Below are 24,467 nucleotides of genomic sequence, written 5' to 3'. Positions count from 1 at the left end.
CATATGCATAGATAATTAAATCATTGGAAGCTGATCGGGTGACCAAGAGAAGGAACAGAGAGGGAGAAGAGAATAAAAACCATTTCTTGTTTGACTGATATGATAGTTTTGGAGAAGATAGTAATAGTACAATAGTTATAAAATAAAACATGATTACAAAGGTGTGATTTACTGGTCTAATGCTTTCCGGGTTGGTCTTAGAGCCAGAGAAAAATCAAACAAAACACCCCCTCTACTTGATGTGAGAGTGTTAAATCCCAAAATTGTGGAGAGGAGGCAATGTATGGCTAGGTGGGAAGAAAAGAATGTTTTACTGAGCACCTTAGAAATGGAATAGTTGGAATGGTCTATCTTAGTGGGAATACTTAGTAGCTCAGAAGACCTCCTTCAGCAATGAGACATTTCGTAGATTAAAATCCTCTAAAAACGAAGCTTAAATTGAGTGGTACAGAGCAAATCTGTTTTCTGTTCATCGTTTTGCCTGTGGTTGTTTTACAATCCTAGCCAGTTTCATAAACGAAATTACCTTTGTATTCTGATTTGGTAGAGGGGTATATTCGAACTGAAACAACAGAGACCAGCATCTTTTTAAATTTTAGATTTAAAGAGAACATCTGCAAATCACCTTCCGACTAGCCACTGGATTTTAGGAAAACCTGCCTCCACAATTCCTTCACCTCCTAAAAGCCCTGGAGCATGAATGACATTCCTCTAGTTCTCCGCAGCGATATCACTCCTCCCCCATCTTCCAGTTTCCCTCTAATTCCTTCGGCCACTCCCTCCTCCCACCAGGTAGCAAGGGCATGGAAGGAAAAAAAAAATCCTGCTGCTTTCTCTTTGCGGCTGCGCAGCTCGATCCCGGCCAGACTGGCGAGGCTGTTGGTTTCCTACGCTCTCCCTGTCGCATTTCGGTGGGCTGAATGCGCCTGCGCTCTAGGAGGCTGGCGACTGGGGAGGGAGGGGGGAGGGGAGCTGTGTGTGGGAAGTAGAAGGTGGGGGAGGGGAAGGCTGGGTGTCTGGCTTTGGTTTTTGGGAAGGGGAGGAGGGGCCGTGGGTATGGGTGAGCGTGTTTTGAACAGCTCGATGCGGGCGGCTCACTATTTGGCAGGAAGGTGAGGCCTCTATCCTGGCAGGCACGCCAGAGCGGAGAGTAAGACACGGAAGGAGGGGAGGAGGAGGAGGAGGAGAAGAAGGAGGAGGGGGGTGGGTGGGGTGGGGATCCAAATGTGGCAGAGAAGCCGCCGTGGAGACGGAGGCGGAGGGGGGGCGAGAAGCGAGCTGGAGCCGCCGCCACCGTCGCCGCCGCCGCGGACAGGCAGCAGCAGTAGGAGCAGCAGCGGCTAAGAGGCCGAGTTGGGAAGTTTGAGCTCCGGGAGCAGGGGTGGGTGAGGGCAGCGGCGGCGGCGTCCAGGGGCGCAGGCGGGAAGCCCCCCTAAACCGCCCCTGGGCAGCCTCGGGGGGGCAGTTTGTAAAGCCGCAGCCGCTCCTAGCCCGGCTCTTCCCGCACCGAGGACGGAGACCCGACTCGGGGGACTCGCTCCTCCAGCCCGCACCGGCCCAGGTAAGAAAGGAGGCGGCCCCGGGGGAGGGCGGGAGCGAGCCGGGGTGGAGACCGCGGCAGCCCCGGGGGCTGCTCCTCTGTAGCCTGGGGAACAGTTCCGGAGGGAGCCGCGGCGTAGTTGTTCCGCCTCCTGCGCCCGCAGGGAGGCGCTGTCCTGCCTCCGCCACCCTCCCCCCCCACGCCTCGGGGACCTCTCTGCCCCGCCGCCTCAGCTGTCCTGAGCTGCGCCCCGAAGCAGCCCCCCCCGCCCCCCGTCCGGGTCTCGGTTCTTTGTCCCACACACTCCGCCCCGATCCTTCTCCGCTTTCCTCCCCCTTACCTGCATCCCACCAGCTCCCCCTTGTGGTGATGCTCTAGCTCCCCTGCTCTTAGGCCCCCGCGAGCCCTGCGGGGGATTGGTTCGGGCTGGGGGAGGGGGCTGGTTGCAAGAATTTGTGTTTGTCGTCTTTTCTTGCCCCTGAAAGTCGGAGTGGGGGGAAGGGGAGTGGGATTTTTTTAAGGGGGGGCAGGCGGATCTGGCAGAATGGGGCTGCATTGCAGCAGGGGCGGGGTGTTGTGCGTTGTCGGAGCTGTGGCGTCGGTGCTGTGAGAGGCTGAGACTGGAGAGGGAGCTGGTGTTGACGCCGCTCCCGGCTCTGGAGTTCACACACACTGATTGCGGGGCTTGAAGTTGCTGGAGCAAAGGGGGAGGGGAGTGTATGTGTATGTGTGTGTGAGCGCGAGTGTGTGTGTGTTTGTGTGTGTATGGAAAGGCAGGCAGGCAGGCATTGCTGGGTTCCTTTGTCTGCTGCTGCTTCTCCGCTGTCCCCTTCTTTCCTTCTCCCTCTTGTCTGCACCCCCTCCCCTTTTCCTCCCCCTCCCCTCAGCCCGTCTCTTCTCTCCCCGCCCCCCGCTGGCCCCCATCTCCCCCTTTCCTGTACCAAGACTCGAAAGCGCTATTGCAGCCGTAGCTTTGTAAATACCGGACACACACACACACACACACACACACACACACACACACACACACAACATGGCTGACGCGGTTCCCTCGACTCCACCAGCCTCGACGCCTCCCTCTGTCTCAGCTTCTTAGGCTCCATTCCCTCCTGCTTTTGTTTCCTTTTCCTACTTCCTTTCGTCTAGCATCTCCTCCCCCTCTCCCCGTTCTCCTCTCCTCCCCCCTTTCCAGGAGGAAGGAGATTCGCCCTCTTTATTGCGTGCATGGCGGGATTTCAAGGGTAAGGTCCTTGCTTTGGAGCATTCGCCTTTCGCTTGTTTGCAAACAAAATAAATCAGAAACGAAAGAGGCTTTGGATTATGTGCAAGGCTACGGAAGCAGTGGGGTATGAGGTTAGCTCTGTAATTGAGGGTAGATTGTTGTCTGCGTATTTTTGGGGGGGAGGGAGGAGAGGGTGGAGAATGATGCACCAAAATTGTTGGCAAAGATAAAATATTCTAGTATTGCAAAATACTGTGGGGCCATTTTTCTTTTCAGGATGCGACTCATTCATTGCAAGGGATCAGTTGCAAAAATTCCGTCGTAAGTGTTTGTAGGATAAAATTATGACGACTCTTCCAGTATACCTGTTTTTCCCCTCCCTAATACTATGTCTTCACTGTTTAAGGGGCTGTCAGGACCATGTTATTCAGGGACTGATGTTAAATCTTGCCAAATCTTTTTTGCAGTGTCGATTTTTTTTTTTAATGGATGGACTTACTCTGGTGACTATTACATCAAATCTGAGATGTATTGTGTTAGTTAATCAGATTTCGAGGCCTCCACCCCAGTGAGATTGTTAAGTGTAACTAGCAAAGGCATGTTTTCTGTTGCTTCCAATAAAATAGGCTAGCTTGTATCGCTTGCTCTGGGAACCTTGGGCATTCATAGCACCCTCTCCTGGTTTCACTAACATCTAAGCAGTCCTTTGCTCACTTCATTACTACGTTAATGGTGGTTAAAGTAAATTTCTTTTTTGTATACACTTAACTGATTTAAAATGACCTTGAGCATATTTTGCTAAAAGAGTGTGTGTGTGTGTGTGTGTGTGTGTGTGTGTGTGTGTGTGTTGTGTGTGTGTGTTTTAAGGGGAGGAAGGGGCTGGACCTGTGATTTTATTGACACAGGAAACTCCCCATGAGGAAACAGATTGGCACCTGCTTTGCAACTTGGTCTTAGTTCTTAACCTGAGGTCTGTGAGCTTAAATTAAAAAAAACCTTCATTCTGATATAATTGGTTTCCTTTGTGATCCTATATATTTTATTTTATGCATTTAAAACATTGAAGGAGGGGGTTGTTCATGTTAAGGTTAAGAACCCCTGTTTTGGAGAATTGCTTGGGATGACACTGGAGGCCAGACTTGAACCTAAGTTTTCCTAACTTTGAGACTGGCTCTGTATTCACTTATGTCTTATGTACTCATATCTGCTTCTCTATTCGTCCATTTAATATTATAAATAATAAAATAACTTAAAGTGAATTGTAAAGCTGACGGTAAATGCCATCATGAATGTTTTAAGAGTTTGGGTAATAAGGCTGAAAAGCAGTAACATTAGAAACTATCGCTCCAGAAGGTTGCCTCACTTTACCATTTGATGTACATGTAGTCTAAAGTTTCATTGTGTGATAGTATATGACCTATAAAAAAAGTAAATGAAATACTATGTAACTTTTGTTAGAAGTTTCTAGAAGGAACTATGCTGTTACCATAGGGAGAGATGGAAATACTGTAATTGGTTTTTACAAAGCTTTTGTTAATTAAGTAAACACTGATCTTGGCTTTGGAGTTAACATTTAGATACAGTGTTTATAAGTACTCATTTGAAGGTTGTAGAAGTTTCACAAAGAGGTCATAAAATATTTGGCTTTGTGTGGATATTTAATAATGGACCAAAATAGTAATTCATAGTAGAATTTTCATTACCCAATATAGTGATCATTTTATTCTAGTAAGAGAATATATGTCAAGTTAGGTCATTTCCTCATTAATCCTTATTTAGGTCTTAAAGTTAAATTTTTGATTTTTGTTTCTTTGCTATTAGTTATACCAAGTTGCCTGTTTGAGCAGAGTGATGGCTGAAAGGAAATGTCATGTAAACAAACCTACAGTACTGTGGAAATATGGACAGAGCATATTAGTAGAATCACTATTAAGCATGATAATTAAATGTCTGGAAGAGAAATAGCTAGACAAAAGTAAGGTAGAAGTAACTAAATTTACCACATTTAAAGCTGTTTTTTTAGATCTTATAGTTCTGGAATGTAGTGAGTTTGTTTCATATAATGTTTTTAATCTCAATTCATAAGAAAATATTAGTACTTTGTGTCCTTGCTTATTAACTGAATTTTTTGTTGTCTAGAATGTTCTTGTACTTCGAAAAATTGAGAGAGGCTTCACTGATGGTGTGGTTTGGACATTTATAGAGATTGCTCCTGATCTGGCTCTTTGTTTGCTGAAAAGAGCTGTTAAAGTTTGGATTAGGTTGATTTGATGTCTTAAGAAATAATACCATCTGTCATTTTATGTTGGCAATAGGGTGTTCTACAAGTTACTTCGTAAATTGGTTGTAAAAAGGAATGAATTCTGAGAAACCATATATATATATACATATATATATAACCACATATGTATATACATATATATATATATATATATATATATATATATATATATATATATATATATATATATATATATATATATGGTGGTTAGCTCCTTAGACATCTCATGAAGCTGAACTTGAGTATGAGATTGGTCAAACTTACCATCATAGAGCAGCAGAGAGAATAGGAGTGAAGGGCTGTTATACTTGACTTGGACTTAGAAGATTTGGAGTCAAGTCCCAATTCTAGCATTTATTAAACATGTTGCTGGGTAGTGGTCACTTAACCTTTCTGAACCTCACTTTCCCATCTAAAAGATAGGGATAATCATTTGAGTACTAAATACCAATCTTTGTTTTCCTCATTTATAACTTTTTCCCCTCTACTATGTTGTGATCTGGTGGTATCTTGATGCTGAAATATCTTTATAAAGTTTGGATAAAGTAATTTTTCCCACAGGCTGTCATTAAATTTCCACTGATGTGACCAAATGGAATGGCATTTCAAGCACTTAAGACTAAGCCACAGCTATCTTTAACTTGGTAAAGCATGTATTTTAAATTCACTTTTGCCAGGTTTTTCTACAGGTTATTCTCACACAGTAGAAGAGGAGACAAACCTCCAGCTAAACCTCTTACTTCTCTTGTCAATCCGGGAATGGACCCAAATGCCTAATTTTGTTTACAACCTCCATAGCATCTCCATCTCTGTGCATATAGAGCTCTCGTGGAGGGAATATTGGAAGAGCCTCCTATTTAGCCTCCTAGCTTAATTCTTTGTGTTCCAATCTATCTTCCATCTAGCTGCCAAAGGGATTTTCTTAAAAGTGTAGGTCTGACCATGTTATCCAGCCCCATTCAGTAAACAGTAATGTCTCCTCTTTCTTATCTCTAGGATAAGCTCTTCTCTTTGGCTCTTCACAGCTAGGCTCCTTCTTATCTTTGCATTCTTCTTGCAAGGATCCTAGAACTGGGGAAATACAAATCAAAATAATCTTGAGTGATCCTGTCATAACCATGGTTTTATAGAATCAGATGCTTTCCTTGTCTAGAGTCTTTTTCATTGTCTAGCTTCTACTTTTGAAATTATCCCTTGCTCCTTTTCTTCTTCCCTCCTTGGAATCCCTGATTTTCTTCAAAACTAAGTTTCACTGCCACCTTCTATGTGAGTCCTGATCCTCCAGCTAATAGTGCCTTCCTTCCCAAAACTGCCCTATGTATGCATTTATATTTACATTTTTTGAACGTGTTATCACCTCCATTAGAATGTAAGCTCCTTGAGAGCAGAGGCTGTTTCACCTTTGTCTTTGTGTCTCTAGTGCTTAAACAGTATAGGAGGTGTTTAATAGATGCTTGTCAGTTGTTTGAATAAAATATCCATCCTTGTGATCCTTTTTCTAATGGTATCTTTTGGTTTGACTCTAACCTCCCTCCTCAGAAAAATTTATCATACTGAAATTGTGGTAATTAATGTAAGAGAGGTAGCATATCTAATGGGAAAGAACACTGGACTTGGAGTCAGACCAGTCAGATTCTTGGGCTTAGCCTAGGACCTGGAACATAGTAGGTACTTAATAAGTATGTATTGAATTGAATAGCTTCTGATACTGACACTACCACTTATTAGTCATATGACCTTGGGCAAGTCATATAACACTAGAGAATTAAGGCTGAGAATAATAGGTTCAAATTAAATACTGTTTGTAAAGTTATTTTTGACAATCCATAAAGTCTTACATAAATGTAAGTTAAATTATTGCTTTAATTCTCCTATATAGAGTATCTCTGCCTCTCGTGGTTTCTTTCTGTCTTCCAATCTGATATCTTTCTTTGTTCTTTTCTTCAGCATCCTTCACTCTGGATACAAACTATATTTCCTTTTGTCTCTAGTGAATCCTAATTTGTCCCACCTTTGGCACCCACTTTTCCCTTTCACAGCACTTTTAGTGTACAATTTGTTTATAAAATTCGGTGGCTTTTTTATGCCCATCATGTAATCTCTTCATTGCCCTTTGGGTAACACTCATTCCTTGAAGATTGTTGTATTTCGTGATTTGTAGTGTCATTGTAAGTTTATTGAAGTTAGGAAGATTTTTTTGTTTGTTTCGGTGATAAGCTTGTTGTGGTCATTTGGTCATTGAAAGCATTCCAATGTAATCAAGCCACTTCTCTTCCTTTTTTTTTTCTTTTTTGGTGAGGCAGTCAGGGTTAAGTGACTTGCCCAGGGTGGTCACATATAAGTGTCAAGTGGTTGAGGCTGGATTTGAACTGAAGTCCTCCTGACTCGAGTAAGGCTGTATCCACTGTGCCACCTAGCTGCCCTTCTCTTCCTCTTTTTCAATTCTGGATGAAGTTTATTGTTTATCCGATTTTATATCATAATGCTGATAACTGTAAATCATAGAGTACTTTGTTTTTCTTGTGTGAATAGTTAGGTCAAATTGAGCAGTTTGAAAGGAAAATCTGCAACATTCCAGGGCTTGCACAGTTAATATCAATTTCAACGGGCAGCTGGAGGACAGACCTCACTATTGGGAATCCGTCTTTCATTTGGATATTGTAAAGACCTTCTTCCATGACGGTGACAAATATTTTTGTCAAGTGCATGGGTTCTTTTTTATGTGTTTCTTAATCTCATGCTCATTTAGAAAGTTTCTGCTGTTTGCCACAGAAGTAAATATTTACTAAGCACCTACTGTGTGTAATCTACTGTTTTAAAGCTGTTTCTGTCAAGAAATCATATCAAGGCATTGTTTTATAGCCACTTGACTTCATTGTGGTTACTCAAGTTATTAACCTGAAGTAGACTATGTTAGGACCATAACTCTTGTCTCAGGACACTTTCTTTTGATTCTCCCACCTCCTTTACTTTTAAAATCTTTTACTTGTCAGAGCTCTCTTGAATCTGTCCTTCAGAATTTTTTTCCAATATAAGAGTCTCTTAGTTCTTCCTCAAGGAATGTTCTTTAAATTTGCATAATTCAACCAAGCTTTACCTTTACATTCTTTGGAGATATGTAGATTTAATGAGAGTCTTTTACATACAAGGTATTTTAGACCAGGGGATCTTAATTTTTTGGGAACTTGGGGGATAAACCTTGCACTAGATAGCTGATAAATATCTGGTATTCAAACTATAAGGAATTGACAGAGCTGTTAATGAACTCCTTTAGCAATCTAGTGATGCATATGGACTCAGAATTTTTTTAAGTGCATAAAATAAAATATGTAGAATTATGAAAGTGGATTTAAGACAAGATAGGTAGAATCTAGGGAAAAAATATGTGCAACAGCATAGTGTTAAAAAAAACAAGAGAACAAATTACTGACTAAAGGAACTCCATTGTATAATAAGTGCTTGAAAAACTGGAAAGTAGTTCACTGAAAAATAAGTTTAGATAAGAATGTTATAACTTGTATTGTTACAAAAATTATGAATAGATAATGGTCTGAATATAGAAAGTTATGTCATAAAAAATTTAGAGCGTAGTTTAACTGTCACAGTTAAACATAACACTGATTACATAAAGTAATAAAGCTTTTTTTTTTTGAAATTTTTTTTTAAGGCAGCTGAGGTTAACTGATTTGCCCAGGGTCACACAGCTAGTAAGTGTCAAGTGTTTGGTCTGAGGCTGGATTTGAACTTAGGTCCGCTTGACTTCAGCGCCGTGCTCTATCCACTGTGCCACCTAGCTGCCCCATTAAAAATGCTTTTGCACAAATCAAATCAAATCAGCTCAGTTAGAAGTACAAGAAAAGGTAAGATTTGGGAAGAAACTTTGCATTAAACAACTCATAAATATCTGACATTGAGAACCTAGAAGGGATTGACAGATCTATAAGATTAAGAACCATTTCCCTCCAATCTCACGATTTGCAAAAGAAGCAATCCATGATTAAATACCTGAAAAAATATCCAAAATCACTAATCAGAGAAATAAAAATCAAAACAATCCTAAGCTGGCATAACTATCAAAGTAGCAAAGATGGGAAAACTGTCCCTTAAGGTTTTTGTTCTTACCAGTGGCATCAGTCTCAAATAGAAACAGATCTCAGCAGCTACATATTGACTTAGAAAGCCACAAACCAACATTATCTATGTTGTATTTTTATGTATTTTGTTAAACATTTCTCAGTTACTTTTGAATGTGATTTGGACCTCAGGTTTTACACCTCTGCATTTCACTTGGCGATGTCAACTCCCATGGTTTCAATGATCATTTCTAATTCTGATGATTCTCAGATCCACTTATCCAGCTTTAACTTTTTTCCTAACTTCCAGACTCACATCTGCAATTGCCTCTTTATGAGATAACTTAAACTAGATATCCTATAGACATCTTACAGTCAGCATGTTCAAAACTGAAATCATCATCTTTTTTCCCAAGCCATCTCCCTTCCTAAGCTCCTCTGTTACTGTCTGTTGCTACTGCCATCCTCTCACTTCCTCAGGCCATTCTTCATTCATCATTCTCACCCCTCTATCCTCCTCTCCTCCCATTCAATCTGTTGCCAGTCTGTCAGTTTTACCTTTGTAGTATCTCTCATATGCCCCCTTCTTTTCTATGACACTGCTACCAGTGCCCTCGTGAAGGCCCTCATCTTACACCTGGACTATTTCAGTAGCCTGATGCCTGCTCTCCCTGCCTCAAATCTCTTTCTACTTGGGACTATCCGATAAGCTATCAGATCGATCTTCCTAAAGTGCAGATCTGATTATGTCATCTTTTGTTTAGTACACTCCAATGACTGCCTTTCACCCCCAGTATCCAATATATAGAATTTTGTTTTGATATTCAAACCTGGCCCCCTCCTACTCTTCCAGTGTCTTATACCTGATTCCTCTCCACATAATGTAGTGCAGTGACGCTGGTCCTTCAATAATACACTTCATTTCCTGACTCGACACTTTCTTTTCTTTCCTTTTTTTTGTTTGAGGCAATTGGGGTTAAGTGACTTGCCCAGAGTCACACAGCTAGTGAGTGTTATGTGTCTGAGGCTGCATTTGAACTCCAGTCCTCCTGACTCCAGGGCTGGTGCTTTCTATTCACTGTGCCACCCAGCTGCCCTGACTCCAGATATTTTCATAGGCTGTTCCTCATGCCTAGAATGCTCTTTATCTTCATCTCTGCCTCCTGGCTTCTTTCAAGTCCCAGCTAAAATGTTATGTTTTAGAAGAAGCTTTTCCTGATCTAATGCCTTTCTTCTATTCATTATCTCCAGTTTATCTTATGACTTGTTTGTACGTAGTTATTTTCATGTCTTTCCTATTAGACTGAGCTAACAGTTCCTGCTGTCTCGTGCCTTTCTTTGTATCCCCCACATAGAGCCATGTGTCTGGTACACGAGTAGGTGCTTAATAAATGCTTGTTGACTGGATTGAAGAGGTTGTGGGAAGACAGGTTTGCTAATTCATTGCAGGTGAAATTGTAAAATTATTCTCAGCCTCTTAATTAGGTATTCTACTAGTGGAATTTACAGTCTCAACAAAGTTATTGATGGCTAGAAGAGAGTGATAAAGAGTTATTGATTGCAAAAAGAGATAAGTGCTTCCATAATATTTTTTATAATAAAAGTGGGAAACAAAATCATGTCATTTATTGAAGGATGGCTGAACATAGTGTGGTATGAAGATCACTACAGTATAAGCAAAGATGAATATGAAGAATTCAGAGAATATCAGTGTGGGAGAAGAAGGGGAAGAGGCACAGAATCAGAACCAAAAGAACAGTGTACACAGTGACTGCAACAGTGTAGATAAAATCGTCTCAAAGAAATAATACCTGTCATTAAATACATTAAAGGACATATGCTTTTTGTATGCAATTTTTGTACTTGTGAGATTGTAACCATTCTAGAAAACAATTTAGAGTTTACTGGTTTTATACTCTAAATAGGTAAAAATATTTATTGTATCAATTTTTGTGGTTATATAAAAATGGAAACAAAATGGACACCTGATAGTTGAAGAATGTTTGGACAACTTAGAGTGTGAATGCAATGGAATAATATTTTATAGGAAAGAATGTTAAAATTTTTACATGTAACTGGGGAAAGATAAAATACTAAATGAAAATAAATTTTTAGAAAGTTTTACAGGAATTCAGAGAAACATTGGAAGAATCCTATGAGATGCAGAGTGAAGCAAGGGAACAAGCATTTATTAAGTGCCCACTATGTGCCAGGCACTATGCTAAATGCTTTATAAATATTATCTCATTTGATCTTCACAACAGTCTTGGGAAATAGGTGCTGTTATTATTATGCTCATTTTACAGTTGAGGAAACTGATGTAGACTGCTTAAGTGACTTGCCCATGTTCCTACATCTAGTAATAAAGTGGCTGAGGCTGGATTTGAACTCAGGTCTTTCTCACTCCTGGCCCAACAGTCTATGTAGTGTGCCACCTACTTGCTTTAAATGGAATAATAATATGTACAGCTACTGTAATGTAGATAAAAACAGCATTAAAAAGGCACAGCCTAACTCAGACTGGCGTCCCAGACTAATCTTGGTCCCAAAGAGCAGAGGTTGAAGCTTATATTTGCTATCACATCTAAGCCTTTTTTTGGTCAGTTTTGTAAGGGAGTGTATGTGGGAGGTGGAAAAAGGCTAGTAAAACTTAACAAAATAAAAGGTACATCATTTCTCTTAACAATAGACTCTTTTCCAGTAATGTAGTTTATAAGTTTATTTGAATGTTGGAAAATGTCTGTTTCAAAACCATATCAATTAAAAAAGTTGTCCATGCAACTGGTAAAATCCCATCTCTACCTAAGAAAAGAAATATTTTCCTTATCTTATATCTTGTGGCTAGATGAAGAGCTTGTCTAAGAATAACTTATAGAGATTATAGTAAATATTTTGAACTGATGTGGCCCAAAAGTCATATTTGTTCGAAAGTGTGGTTTTGAACATATTAGGGTCTATCAGTGTATAAATGTCTTTACTGTATGTGGATTGTTATACTTTGGATCCATGAGCTCATGAATAACCTACATTACTCCCTTGACAGATGCAGATTGTAACCCTCCCATTCTTTCTCATCTTGTGTCATTCTTATTCAGGTTTTTATATAGTTCTTTCTCTGGATGTGGATAGCATTTTCCATCATGAATCTTTTGGAATTGTCTTAAATCCTTGCATTGCTGAGAAGAGCCAAGTCTATCAAAGTTAGTCATCGCACAATGTGGTTGTTACTGTGTGCAAAGTTCTCCTGGTTCTGCTTATTTCACTCAGCATCAGTTCATATAAGTCTTTCCAGGTTTTTCTGAAGTCTGCCTGCTCGTCATTTCTTTTTTTATTTTAATTTTTTTCTCCCCATCTCACCCCTCCTCCCACCCCAAAGTGGCATGCATTCTGAATACCCCTTCCCCTAATCTGCCCTCCCTTCTATCTCTGCCTCCCTCCTTCTCTTATCTCCTTCTCCTTCAGTTTTCCCATAGGGCAGGATAGATTTCTATACTCCATTGCCTGTATATCTTATTTCCCAGTTGCATGTGAAAACAATTTTTTTTTAACATTTGGTTTTAAAACTAGGTTCCAAATTTTCTCCCTCCCCCCCTACCCTCATTGAGAAGGTAAGCATCTCAGTAGAGGTTATCCTTGTGTAGTCATGCAAAACACTTCCATAGCAGTCGTGCTGTGGAAAACTATATTTCTCTTCATCCTATCCCACCCCGTATTTATTCTATTCTCTCTTTTGACTCTGTCCCTCCTTAGAAGTGTTTGCTTTTGATTACTCCTTCCCCCAATCTGCCCTCCCCTTTATCGTTTCCCTGTTCTCTTGTTCCCTTTGCCCCCTATTTTCCTGTAGGTTAAGATAGATTTCCATACCCAGTTGAGTATGTATGTTATTCCTTCCTTAAGCCAAATCCTATGAGAATAAGATTCACTCATTCCCTCTCACCTTCCCCTCCACTATGAAAGCCTTTTCTTGTCTGTTTTATGGGAGATAATTTACCCCATTCTACCTCTCCCTTTCTCCTTCTCTCACTATAATCCTCTCTCACCCATTAATTTTATTCTCTGGATATCACCCCTTCATCTTCAACTCACCCTGTGCCATCTATTTATCTATCTATATACATATATACATATAATTTTTTCCCTCCAACTACCGTAATACTGACAAAGGTCTCATGAGTTACAAATATCATCTTTCCATGCAGGAATGTAAACACCTCAACCTTAATAAGTCCCTTATGATGTCTCTTTCCTATTTACCTCTTCATATTTCTCTTAAGTCTTGTATTTGAAAGTCAGATTTTCTGTTCAGCTCTGGTTTTTTAATCAAGAATGCTTGAAAGTCCTCTATTTCACTGAATGTCCATTTTTTCCCCTGAAGGATTATACTCAGTTTGCTGGGTAGGTGATTCTTGGTTGTAATCCATCTCCTTTCCTCCTGGAATATATTTCAAGCCCTCTTCCCTTAATGTAGAAGCTGCTTCTTCTTGTGTTATCCTGATTGTGTTTCCACAGTACTTGAATTGTTTCTTGGCAGCTGTAATATTTTCTCCTTGACTTGGGAACTCTGGAATTGCTACAATATCCTAGGAGTTTTCCTTTGGATCTTCTTTCAATTTCATTTTACCTCTGTTCTAATATATCAGGGCAGTTTTCCTTGATAATTTCTTGAAAGATGATGTCTAGGCTCTTTTTTAATCGTGGCTTTCATATAATTTTTAAATTATTTCTCTTGGATCTATTTTCCAGATCAGTTGTTTTCTCCAATGAGATATTTCACATTGTCTTCTATTTTTTTCATTCTTTTGGTTTTGTTCTACAATGTCTTGATTCCTCATAAAGTCACTAACTTCCAGTTGCTCCATTCCAATTTTTAAGGAAGTGTTTTCTTCAGTGAGCTTTTGGACTTCCTTTTCCATTTGGCCAATTCTGCTTTTGAAGGCATTCTCCTCTTTGGCTTTTTGGAGTTCTTTTGCCATTTTGATTGGTCTATTTTTTAAGGTGTTATTTCTTCATTTTTTTAGGTCTCCTTTAGCAACTGGTTGACTATTTTTGATGATTTCTTGTATCACTCTTATTTCTCTTCCCAGTTTTTCCTCTACTTCTCTTACTTGCTTCTCAGAATCCTTTTTGAGTTTTTCCCTGGCCCTGGGACCAATTCATATTTTTCTTGCAGGCTTTGGATGTAGGAGCTTTGACTTTGTCTTCTTCTGGTTGTATGTTTTGATCTTCTTTGTTACCAAAGAAAGATTCTGTGGTCTGTCTTTTTTTTTTCCCACCTTTGTTTGCCCATGATCCCAGCCGATTACTTGAGTTATAAACTCTTCCTTAAGGTAGGGGTGTGCTTCCAGTATGGAGAGTGTACTCTCCCAAGCTTGGGGGCTGTTGTGCAGCTGTTTTCAGAGATAGTTCTAGGGACCTGTAAGTTTTCAGTTCTTTAAAGGTGGTATGATCAAGGGCAAGGTGTGTTTACTCCTTTTCCTGGCCTTTGCTCTGGTCTGTGAGTGACCACAAGCACTCTTTTCTGCTTTGGAACTAGGAAGACGATTCCCTCTTCACCACCACTCTGAGCTCCACCATGTAAGTGCTCCTCCTGGCCCCAGGATTGCCATCCAGAACTGTGACCCAGATCCAAGCATAGGTAAAACAAGAGAATCCTGCCTCACCATCAGCAGAAGATCCCTGTAATCCCCCTCTGATCAGCCACTCAATTCCACCTCAGCCTGTGGGCCAGAAGCTCTGGAAGTAGTTGCCAGGGCTGCGGCTAGGACTGAGACTGAGCTTCTCTCTCACTGCAGTCATAGACTTTTCCTACTGACCTTTTAAGTTGTCTTTGGTGTTTGTGGATTGAGAAGTCTGGAAACCACCACAGCTGCCCATGATTCAGTCCTCTGAGGGCTGTTCCAGGTTCGCTGAGGCCTGTTTTGCCTGCACGCCCACTTTGAACTGCGTTCCTCTCCCAGCTGGGAACAATAGACCTTTCTAATCACCTGTCCGGTTGTCTTGGGCTGGAGATTTGTTTCACTCTGTCTTTTCCTGAGTTCTGGTGCTCTAGAATTTGTTTAGTGCCATTTTTTTACAGGTATTTGGAGCAGTTTGGGGGAGAGCTCAAGCAAGCCACTGCTTTCATTCTGCCATTTTGGCTCTGCCTCCTCATCATTTCTTACAGCACAATAGTATTCCATTATATATACCACAACTTGTTCAGCCATTCCCCAGTTGATGGGCATCTCCTCACTTTCCCATTCTTTGCCACCACAATAAGAGCTGCTATAAATATTTTTGTGCATGTGGGTCCTTTTCCCATTTTTGATCTCTTTGGGATACAGACCTAGAAGTGGTATTGCAATTATATAGCCCTTTAAGCACAGTTCCAAATTTTTCTCCAAAATGGTTGGATCACTTCACAACTCCATCAGCAGTGCGTTAGTGTCCCAATTTTCTCATATCTTCTCCAACATTTATCATTGTCCTGTTTTGTCATGTTAGCCTGTACCTCAGAGTCATTTTGATTTGCATTTCTCTAATCAATAGTGATTTAGAAAATTTTTTATGTGACTAAAGATAGCTTTAGTTTCTTCCTCTGAAAATTGCCTGTTCATATCCTTTGGCCATTTATCCAAAGTTGGTAACTTTAAAAAAAAACTTTACAAAACACATTATGTTGTTAGTAGTGAGTTGTAGAGTTCGATAGTAGATAAATTGCTGTTTATTGCTTTTAAAAAGCAGATTTTGAAATTAGTTAATAGTAAATTAGATTTAAAAATTGATCCTTTTTATTACCAAATATATTCTTCCTCTGTTCTTGCCCTTCCTTGTAGGAAAAATGAGAAAATGAGCAGTTTAACAAAATTGCATCAACAGTGGTCTTGACTTTGGGTCAAAGCTGGGCATATGAGGAGAAACCTCAGGGTTACTTTGATTTGCATTAAAAAAAATTGGTTTTGAAGCAGTTCTTTGTATTTTTTTTATTGTAGTTCTTTTGAACTACAATTTGTTTATATCCTTTTACAACATGTATTTTATGATGGCTCTTGGTCTTAGGTGCATTTCTCTTATTGTGCATAATATTTTTGATCTCAGGCCCAGCAATTCATACTTATGTAGTATTTCAAAAAATATTTTCCTTATTTTTCAAGAAAATATGCACTATGTGGCAGCTAAGTGGTGCAGTGGATAGAGCATTGGCCCTGAAGTCAGGAGGACCTGAGTTCAAATCGGGCCTCAGACCAAACACTTGACACTTACTAGCTGTGTGACCCTGGGCAAGTCACTTAACCCCAATTGCCTAAAAGCAAAAAAAGAAAATATGCACTAGGGTTGTGGCAATGTCAGAAGAGAAAAGGGGACTTTATAAGAGAGGTTGTGAAAGTAAAACTGACAGGATTTGACAACTGATTAGATATGGGGACAGGAGAGAGGGTGGGGAATTAAGTGTGACACCTAGATTTTAAGACTAGATGTCTTTGGAAGGAGAGCAGCACCTTTAACAGTAATAGGGAAGTTAGGAAGAGGGGTGGAGATTGGGGGAAAGATAATGAATTCATTTTGGGTAATATTGAGTTTAAGATGTCTACAGGACTTCCAGTTTGAAATGTCCAAGTTGGAAGTGTGAGGAGTGGAAGTGAGCTGATGAGAATTGATCAGATCTATGCAGTTGATCTCTATGAATGCTGATGAAAGTACCAGGTGAAATAGTATAAGGAGAGAATAGAAGCTGAACCAGTGCAGAACCGTATGGGTCATCCTGATCTGGATGAAGATCAAGCAGTGGAGACTGAGGAGCAGTGTGACAGGTAGGAGGAGGAACCATGAGGGAGCAGTATTGAACCAGAAAAAAGAAAATATAAGGAGAAGAGAGTAATTTCCAATGTTATTGGCTCCAGAAAACTCAAGAAGAATGAGTATTGAGAAAATGCTTTTAGATTTGGCAGCTAAGAGATTATTTGAAGTTTTTGGAGAGAGCAGTTTTGGTTGAATGATAGAAGTCAGAAGCCAGTGTAGAGAGTTAAGAGAGTAAGAAAAAAGTGAGTGAAAGCAGCTATTGTAGAGACCTCCTTTAGGAGTTTTGTCATGAATGGCAGGGAAAATATAAGGATGATAGCTATCAGAAATGGGTGGATCAGGTATGGAGCTTTTTCCCCCTTTTTTGTATTTTTTGAGAATGGGGGAAATATTGGCATGTTATGGTAGGCAGTAGGGAAGTAGCTAGTAGACGGGGAAAGATTGAATATTAGTAAGTGAGTGACGATAATGGAAGAGTCATTTTTCTAGAAGACTGGATGTAGAGGGAAGATACTAGAAGGATTTTGATTTTTTTGAACCAGGTGAATGGGAGGATAATGGTGCCCTCAAGAGAAATAAGGACATTTTGGAAGGTGAATGCTTTTTTTTCCTAAGTGAGGCAATTGGGATTAAGTGACTTGCCCAGAGTCACACAGCTATCGAGTGTTATGTGTCTGAGGCTGTATTTGAGCTTGGGTCCTCCTGACTTCGGGGCCGGTGCTCTATCCATTGTGCTACCTAGCTGCCCCGACAAATGTATTTTTGGATAAATATGGGTTTATGTCTTTGAGCATATTGAGTTTTTTTTAGGTCTACAAGATTTCCAACTTGAGCTATCTGGCATGTGTTGATAATGTGAGATTGGAATTCAGGGGAAAAATTAGGACCGGATATATTGATTTGGGAATGTTTTGTGTAGATTATAATTGAGCCCATGGGAACTAATGAAATCAAGGATGAGAGTATAAAGAGAAAAGGACTCAAGATAGGAACTTCTGGATGCTCACAGAATGATCAAGTAAAGAAGACAGAAGGAACCGATAGGTAGGAGGAGAACTAGGAGAATAGTGTTATTGGACGCCTAGGTATAACAGTGTGTTCAAGAGGAGGGGATTGACTGACAATGTCAGCAGAAAAGTCAAAAAGAATAAAAACAGAAAAAGTTTTTACGCTTTAGATCATTTTTTTTTCAGCCAGAGACAAGGTTTATTAAAGATCTGCCATATTGTCCAGACTCTTAAGGAATCTCAACATTTGTGAGCTATTGGCTAGGTTCTTAAGGAATTGAGCCAACTTTAGCTCATTTTTAATTGTTCAGAGAATGCTTCTATGGTGGTGGTGTTGGGGTCAGAAGTCAGATGGCAAGGGATTGGGAAGTGGGTAGCAGATGAGGAATATATATATATATATATAGTGGTGATGAGTGCAGAAAATTCTGTCTAGGAATTTAGCTATAAAAGTGAGAGGAGATAGTATGATAACTTGAAATAGCCATCAGGTGAAGCATCTTCTCCCTACATCTACAAGTTTATTGATTGTTGCATACTCAACTATGTAACATTCTTTTTTTTTCCCAATGGAATCATTTTGTTTTGTTTTGTTTTGTTTTTTTGCTAGGCAATGGGATTAAGTGACTTGCCTAGGGTCCCACAGCTAGTGTTATGTGTCTGAGGCCAGATTTGAACTCGGGTACTCCTGAATTCAGTGCCGGTGCTCTATCCACTGCACTACCTAGCTGCCCCTGGAATCATTTTTTATTTCTTTTTTTAATATAAATTTATTTATTTTCAGTTTTCAAGATTTACTTCCACAAGATTTTGAGTTCAAAATTTTCACCCCATCTGATACCTCCCCCCGCCCCAAGATGGAATGCATTCTGAATATCCCTTCCCCTAGTCTGTCCTCTCTTCTATCTCTCCCCCCCTTCTCTTATTCCCTTCCCCTTCTATTTTTCTGTAGGGCCAGGACAGACTTCTGTACCCCATTTCCTGTATTTCTTATTTCCCAGTAGCATGTGAAAACACTTTTTTTAAACATATGTTTTTAAGACTTCAGGTTTCAAATCTTCTCCCTTCCTCCCTCCCCAACCACCCTCATTGAAAAGGCAAGCAACTCAATATAGGTTGTACATGTGCATTTATGCAAAACACTTCCATAGTAGATGTGTTGTGAAAAACTAACTCTATTTCCCTTCTTCCTATTCTGCCCTCCCATTTATTCTGTTCTTTCTTTTGACCCTGTTCCTCCTCAGAAGTATTTGCTTCTGATTACTCCCTTTCCCAGTCTGCCCTCCTCTCTATCATCTCCCTGCTCTCTTGTCCCCTTCTCCCTCTATTTTCCCTGTAGGGTAAGACAGATTTCCATACCCAATTGAATGTGTATGTTATTCCCTCCTTAAGCCAAATCCTATGAGAATAAGATTCACTCATTCCCTCTCACCTTCCCCTCCACTATGAAAGCCTTTTCTTGTCTGTTTTATGGGAGATAATTTACCCCATTCTACCTCTCCCTTTCTTCTTCTCCAAATATAATCCTCTCTCATCCCTTAATTTTATTCTCCAGATATGACCCCTTAATCTTCAACTCACCCTGTGCCCTCTACCTATCTCTCTGTCTGTCTGTCCATCTATCCATCCATCTACCTACCTATACAGAGTATGCAATATTCTTAAGTATATCTTACACATGGATGACAGTATCTTATCTTTTAAAAATTGTTGATAATTTTTTATTTCACTTTAATTTTTTATTATATCCCTCCACATGTCTTGTATCAAAAAATAAAAGAGAAAAACAATTTAGCTCAGCAAGTTTAACATATCAACCAAATCTGACAGTGTATGAATTGTTCCACACCCAGGGTCAAGCTTGGGTCATACACATGTAGTTTTGTTTTGTTCTTTCCATTTACATTGTTGTAGGCATTGTTAATTTCTCAGTTCATGTAGGTCTTCCATATTTCTCTGAATTCTTCATATTCATTATATCATGGTGAGCAATAACATTCTGATCCATTTATGTACCACAATTTGTTAGCCATTCCCTAATTGATGGTTACTTTGTTTCAGAGTTTTTAGCTGTTGGTCTATGTGGGATAGTTTTTTATCTTTGATCTCAGTAGGGTCTATTCTAATAGTTGGATCTTTGGGCCAAAAAATTCTCCTCTGATTTCCCTCTTCTAAACCTTTTCCTACCAGCTGTAAAGGAACTCTTCCCAGGTATATTAGAGAGCCTGAATGGTATGGGGTTATGTGTATGATAAGTGTATGTATACTATTATGGAAGCAGGAGATGGGTTGGAATCCTGACTCAGATCCTTAGTTTGTGATCAAGGGTAAATCATGTAATTTCTTTGTTTGTCAATTTCTTTACCTGTAAAGTAGGATAATAATATTTTCAATACCTATCTTAGAGGGTGGTTGAAACATTCAGTTTGCTCTGCGAATGTGAGTTACAGTTTGTCTGGACTTGTCTTGTAACAGGCTTACTACTTTGTTTTTGACTTATTTTTCATCTTTGTAAACCCAGGGCCTTGGCTTAGTGCAATGCTTTGCATAGATAGAGTGGTCACTTAATAAATGTGGAATTGAACTTTTGTTGGTGGTCATTAAAGTTCAGTAGTGAAAGTGCTACTTAATGTTTTAAAGCATTGAGATGATAAGTTACATGCTTAGAGTCAAACAGTGTGTATTAGTTGTGGGACTTGAACTTAGGTCTTTGGATTTGGAGGCCATCTTTCTACTATATATGTGTCTGTGTTTGTATGTGTGTATGCACACATTTGTATTTTTATACATACATATTTCCTTCCAAATATCTCAAAGGTAAATTTTTTAAAAAGTGAACTTATTGTTTACTCCTGTCCTCCTCGCTTCCCCAGTTGAGAATAGTGAAAGACATGGGGGGGGGGGTGGAATAGACAAAAAGTTACTGTTCAGAGTATGGTTTGAAAGTAAATGTCTCTCTGTTACTTGTCAATCCACTATACTGTAAACTCTTTCAGGGCTTGTGCCATACCTTTAATGTCTTTGCATTCTCATCAAAATCAATGTTAGCATAGTGCCTTGCTCATAGTAGGCACTTAATCAATATTTGTTGGATGAATCGCTTAATTGAATTCCTCTGATGAACCCTGGCTAGAATAACATTTATTTTTTTGTAGTAAGCATTGTTTCTGGAAGATTTTAGATTCTTGTAGAAGTATTTCCTACATGTTCCCTTAGTAAGTGAAACTGATTGGTAGGGTCAAACCAAGAGCCCTGGGAATAGCAGGATTACAAAAGGATACCTTCAGACCAGCAGCCCTGCTTTCAACCCAGACCCCGCAGCCATCTCCAGTGGAGCAATTCCTGACATCTCAGCCATCTCTAGAACCAAAAGTAGGGAGGTCATACTAGTCAAAGAAGCAGTGTGCTAGTTAGGCCAAACCACCATTAATACCTCAGTTCCCCCTTTACTCCCACCCTTATAGAAGAAGTGCAGGACCCTGCATCCAAGAGTCCTGGGAAATTGCAAGACTTCTGACTTCTAGTCCTGCTTGTAGCCTGATACTTAAAGCCATTCACAAGAACAACCCTTGTGGAGCATGCTTGACTTGGCCCAACTACTTCTGTAGGTGTTACAGCCCTTGCCTCTGCAGCAGCCACTAAAGACCTAGAAAAGAAAGTTTGTACTGCTATAGTCCTTTGCAGTGTCAAAAGACTCTGAATGCCCCCAAAGTCACTTAAGTGTGCTTACCTGTTTACTCAGTTGATATCATTGCCTGAAGAAATTTTTTTAAAAAGTACTCCTATGCATAGAAATAATTATAGCAATTCTCTTTATTATAGCTAAGAACCGGAAGTCAAGCTGGTATTCATCAATTGGGAAATGGCTAAAGACATTTTGTGAATGTAATGGAATATTTTGGTGCTATAACAAAAGACACAGGAGATAGTTTTGGAGAAACATGAAAAATGATGCAGAATCAAATTAGCAGAACTAAGAGGACAGTTTATACAATAAAAACATTATAAAAACAAACAACTTTGAAAGACTTACTTGATCAGTGCAGTGACCAACAGTTCCAAAAGACAATAATGCCCACCTCCTGACAGAGAAAGAATAGACTCAAATTGAAGGATGAAATGTACATTGCCAGACCCAGCTAATGTGGGAATTTATTTTGCTTCATTGTGCATGTTTTTACCTCTCCACTTTCTCCCGCCAATTGAACTGGCTCACAACCAGAAATGGATATGGTTTTATCACTGGAAATGACATCACAGGTGTGTTACCCTCTGCCTTGTGACATCCCTGTGGTCTCCACTGGGCCTTTCCATCTATTTGCCTATATGTTGTTTCCTCTCTGAGCCCCTTGAAAACAGGAGTCATCTTGCTTATCTCTAGTGCTTGTTACAGTGCTTTGAATGTATTAAAACACTTAATAAGTGCTTTTTCATTCTTTCATTCTGTTTTGTATGTAAGATTGTAGATGGAGGATTTTGTAAGAATGAGGGAAAAGGCTAATGATCCACTTGAGTTCTTCTGTGGAATAACATGCTTTGATTATTAGGATTGATGAATCTAGTTATTTGGCTGTTTTCTTTTTAAAACCAAAGAAACTCCCCTCATTATTTATTCTTAATTGGAATAATGTTCAGAGACCTTGAGACTTGTATGAGGATCAGTTGAAGGAACTGGGAGTGTTTAGCTGGAGAAGGGAGTATATGATAGTTACCATCAAGTATAGACATGCCTCATTTGGTTGTGCTTTACTTTATTGATCTTTGTGGATATTGTTTTTTTTTTTAACAGATTGAAGGTTTGTCTCAGCCCTGTGTCAAACAAGTCTATTGTTGCTATTTTAGAAGTCTGTGGCACCGTCTTTCTAGCAGCAGGTGCTCATATGTCTGTGGGTCACATTTTGGTATTTCTCACAATATTTCAAATATTTTCGACATTATTATGTTTGTCACGGTGATCTACAGATGATCAATGATCTTTGACATTACTATCGTAATTGTCTTGGGGTACTATGAACTCCGCTCACATAAGATGGTGAACTTAATAAATGTGTGTTCTGATCGCTCCACTGACCTGCTGTTCCCTGTCTCCCTCCCCTCAGGCCTCCCAGTTTCCTGAGACACAACAATAATTGAAATCAGGCCAATTTCTAACCCTATAATGACCTTGATAAGTGTTCAATTCAAAGGAAGAATCAATTGATGAGGCAGATTTCATTATTGTGTTATTTTAAGAAATTGCCCCATTGGGGCAGCTAGATGGTGCAGTGGATAGAGCACCAGCCCTGGAGTCAGGAGGACTTGAGTTCAAATTTGGCCTCAGACACATAACACTTACTAGCTGTATGACCCTGGGCAAGTCACTTAACCCCCATTGCCTAGCAAAAACAAACAAACCAAAAAAAAAAATTGCCCCAGCCACTCCAACCTTCAGCAATCAACACCCTGATAAGTCAGCAGCCATCAGTATCATGGCAAGACTCTCTACCAGCAAAAAGGTTATGACTCACTGAAGGATCAAATGATGTTAGCATTTTTTAACAATAAAGTATTTTTTTACATTAAGAAATGCAAATTTTTTTAGACACAATACTATTGCACATTTAATAGACTACAGCATAGTATAACTTTTATATGCACTGGGAAACCAACTCATTTTATTGCCATACTTGCTTAATTGTGGTGATGTGGAACTGAACCTGCAATATCTTTGAGCTATGCCTATATTTGAAGATTTGTTTTGTGGATGAAGATTAGACTATTTCTTCTTGCCTCTAAAAGGCAGAATGAGGAGCTATGAAGGTTGCAAGAGGAAGCTTTTAGTTCTATATAAGGAGAGCCTTCATAACAATTAGAGCTATCCAAAAGTGGAATGAGCTGCCTCAGGAAGTGATAGGTTTCTTTTGACTAGAGGTCTTCAAGTGAAGGCTGATAGACCTTTTATTATTGGTTGGATTCTTGTATCATATGGTCAAGGTGGCTTCTGAAGTTTCTTCCGACCAAGGACTGGTCCCTGAGATTCAACAAAATTTGGTTGTTTTTATGGTGTGTTAATATGTAATTATGGGTTAGATTCTTATAGTAAATTTTTTTATTTCTAAACTAAATTCCTAACTATTGGACAGATACCTCTTAGTCTCTTTTGAAGGTTCATTTAAACCCTGTCCCCTGTTTGTAGGCATATTCCAGAACTATGTCCTGCCTTTTCTCTCTGGGCCTTTTACACTCTGTGATTTCATTAGCTTCCATGGGTTCAATTGTCTCTTTAAAAAAATTGTTTTGTTTTTATATCAACTACATTTTCCAGTCTACTCTTCCTCCTGTGTTCTCAAAATGCTATCCCTTATAAAAAGGAATAAAAAGAGAAGGAAAAAAATTGTTTAGCAATAAATAACATATCAGCCTATCAACATAACATTATATGTAGTGTTTTACATTTCTTGTCCCCTACTTCTGCAAAGAAGAAAAGGAGGTTCATTCTCATTACTTCTTTGGTACCAGACTTGGCTGTATTATTTCCAAGAATTGTTTCAGGGTGGGTTTTTTTTTAAAATTCTTGTTATTTACA

At 39.6% G+C, this 24,467-nt stretch overlaps 1 protein-coding gene across 6 annotated transcripts in view; it reads left to right on the top strand.

Moving 5' to 3' along the window:
- Window positions 1–856: 856 nt before the first annotated feature.
- SPIN1 (spindlin 1) overlaps window positions 857–24,467 on the top strand; it is a 130,650-nt gene continuing 107,039 nt past the window's right edge. For 2 of the 6 annotated variants that reach the window (XM_021009563.2, XM_021009557.2), the window contains exon 1: window positions 1,472–1,561. The gene's annotated coding sequence lies outside the window, so the exon portion shown is untranslated. Of the gene's footprint in view, window positions 912–1,008; window positions 1,151–1,471; window positions 1,562–2,552; window positions 2,782–24,467 lie in introns of those variants that run through there. The other 4 variants (XM_021009559.2, XM_021009558.2, XM_021009562.2 and 1 more) reach the window with 4 other exon arrangements.

Source organism: Phascolarctos cinereus, unplaced genomic scaffold (genome assembly GCF_003287225.1).
Source record: "Phascolarctos cinereus isolate Bilbo 61053 unplaced genomic scaffold, phaCin_HiC Scaffold_4;HRSCAF=312, whole genome shotgun sequence".
Taxonomy (NCBI): domain Eukaryota; kingdom Metazoa; phylum Chordata; class Mammalia; order Diprotodontia; family Phascolarctidae; genus Phascolarctos; species Phascolarctos cinereus.
This window is presented reverse-complemented; position numbering and strand designations above follow the sequence as displayed.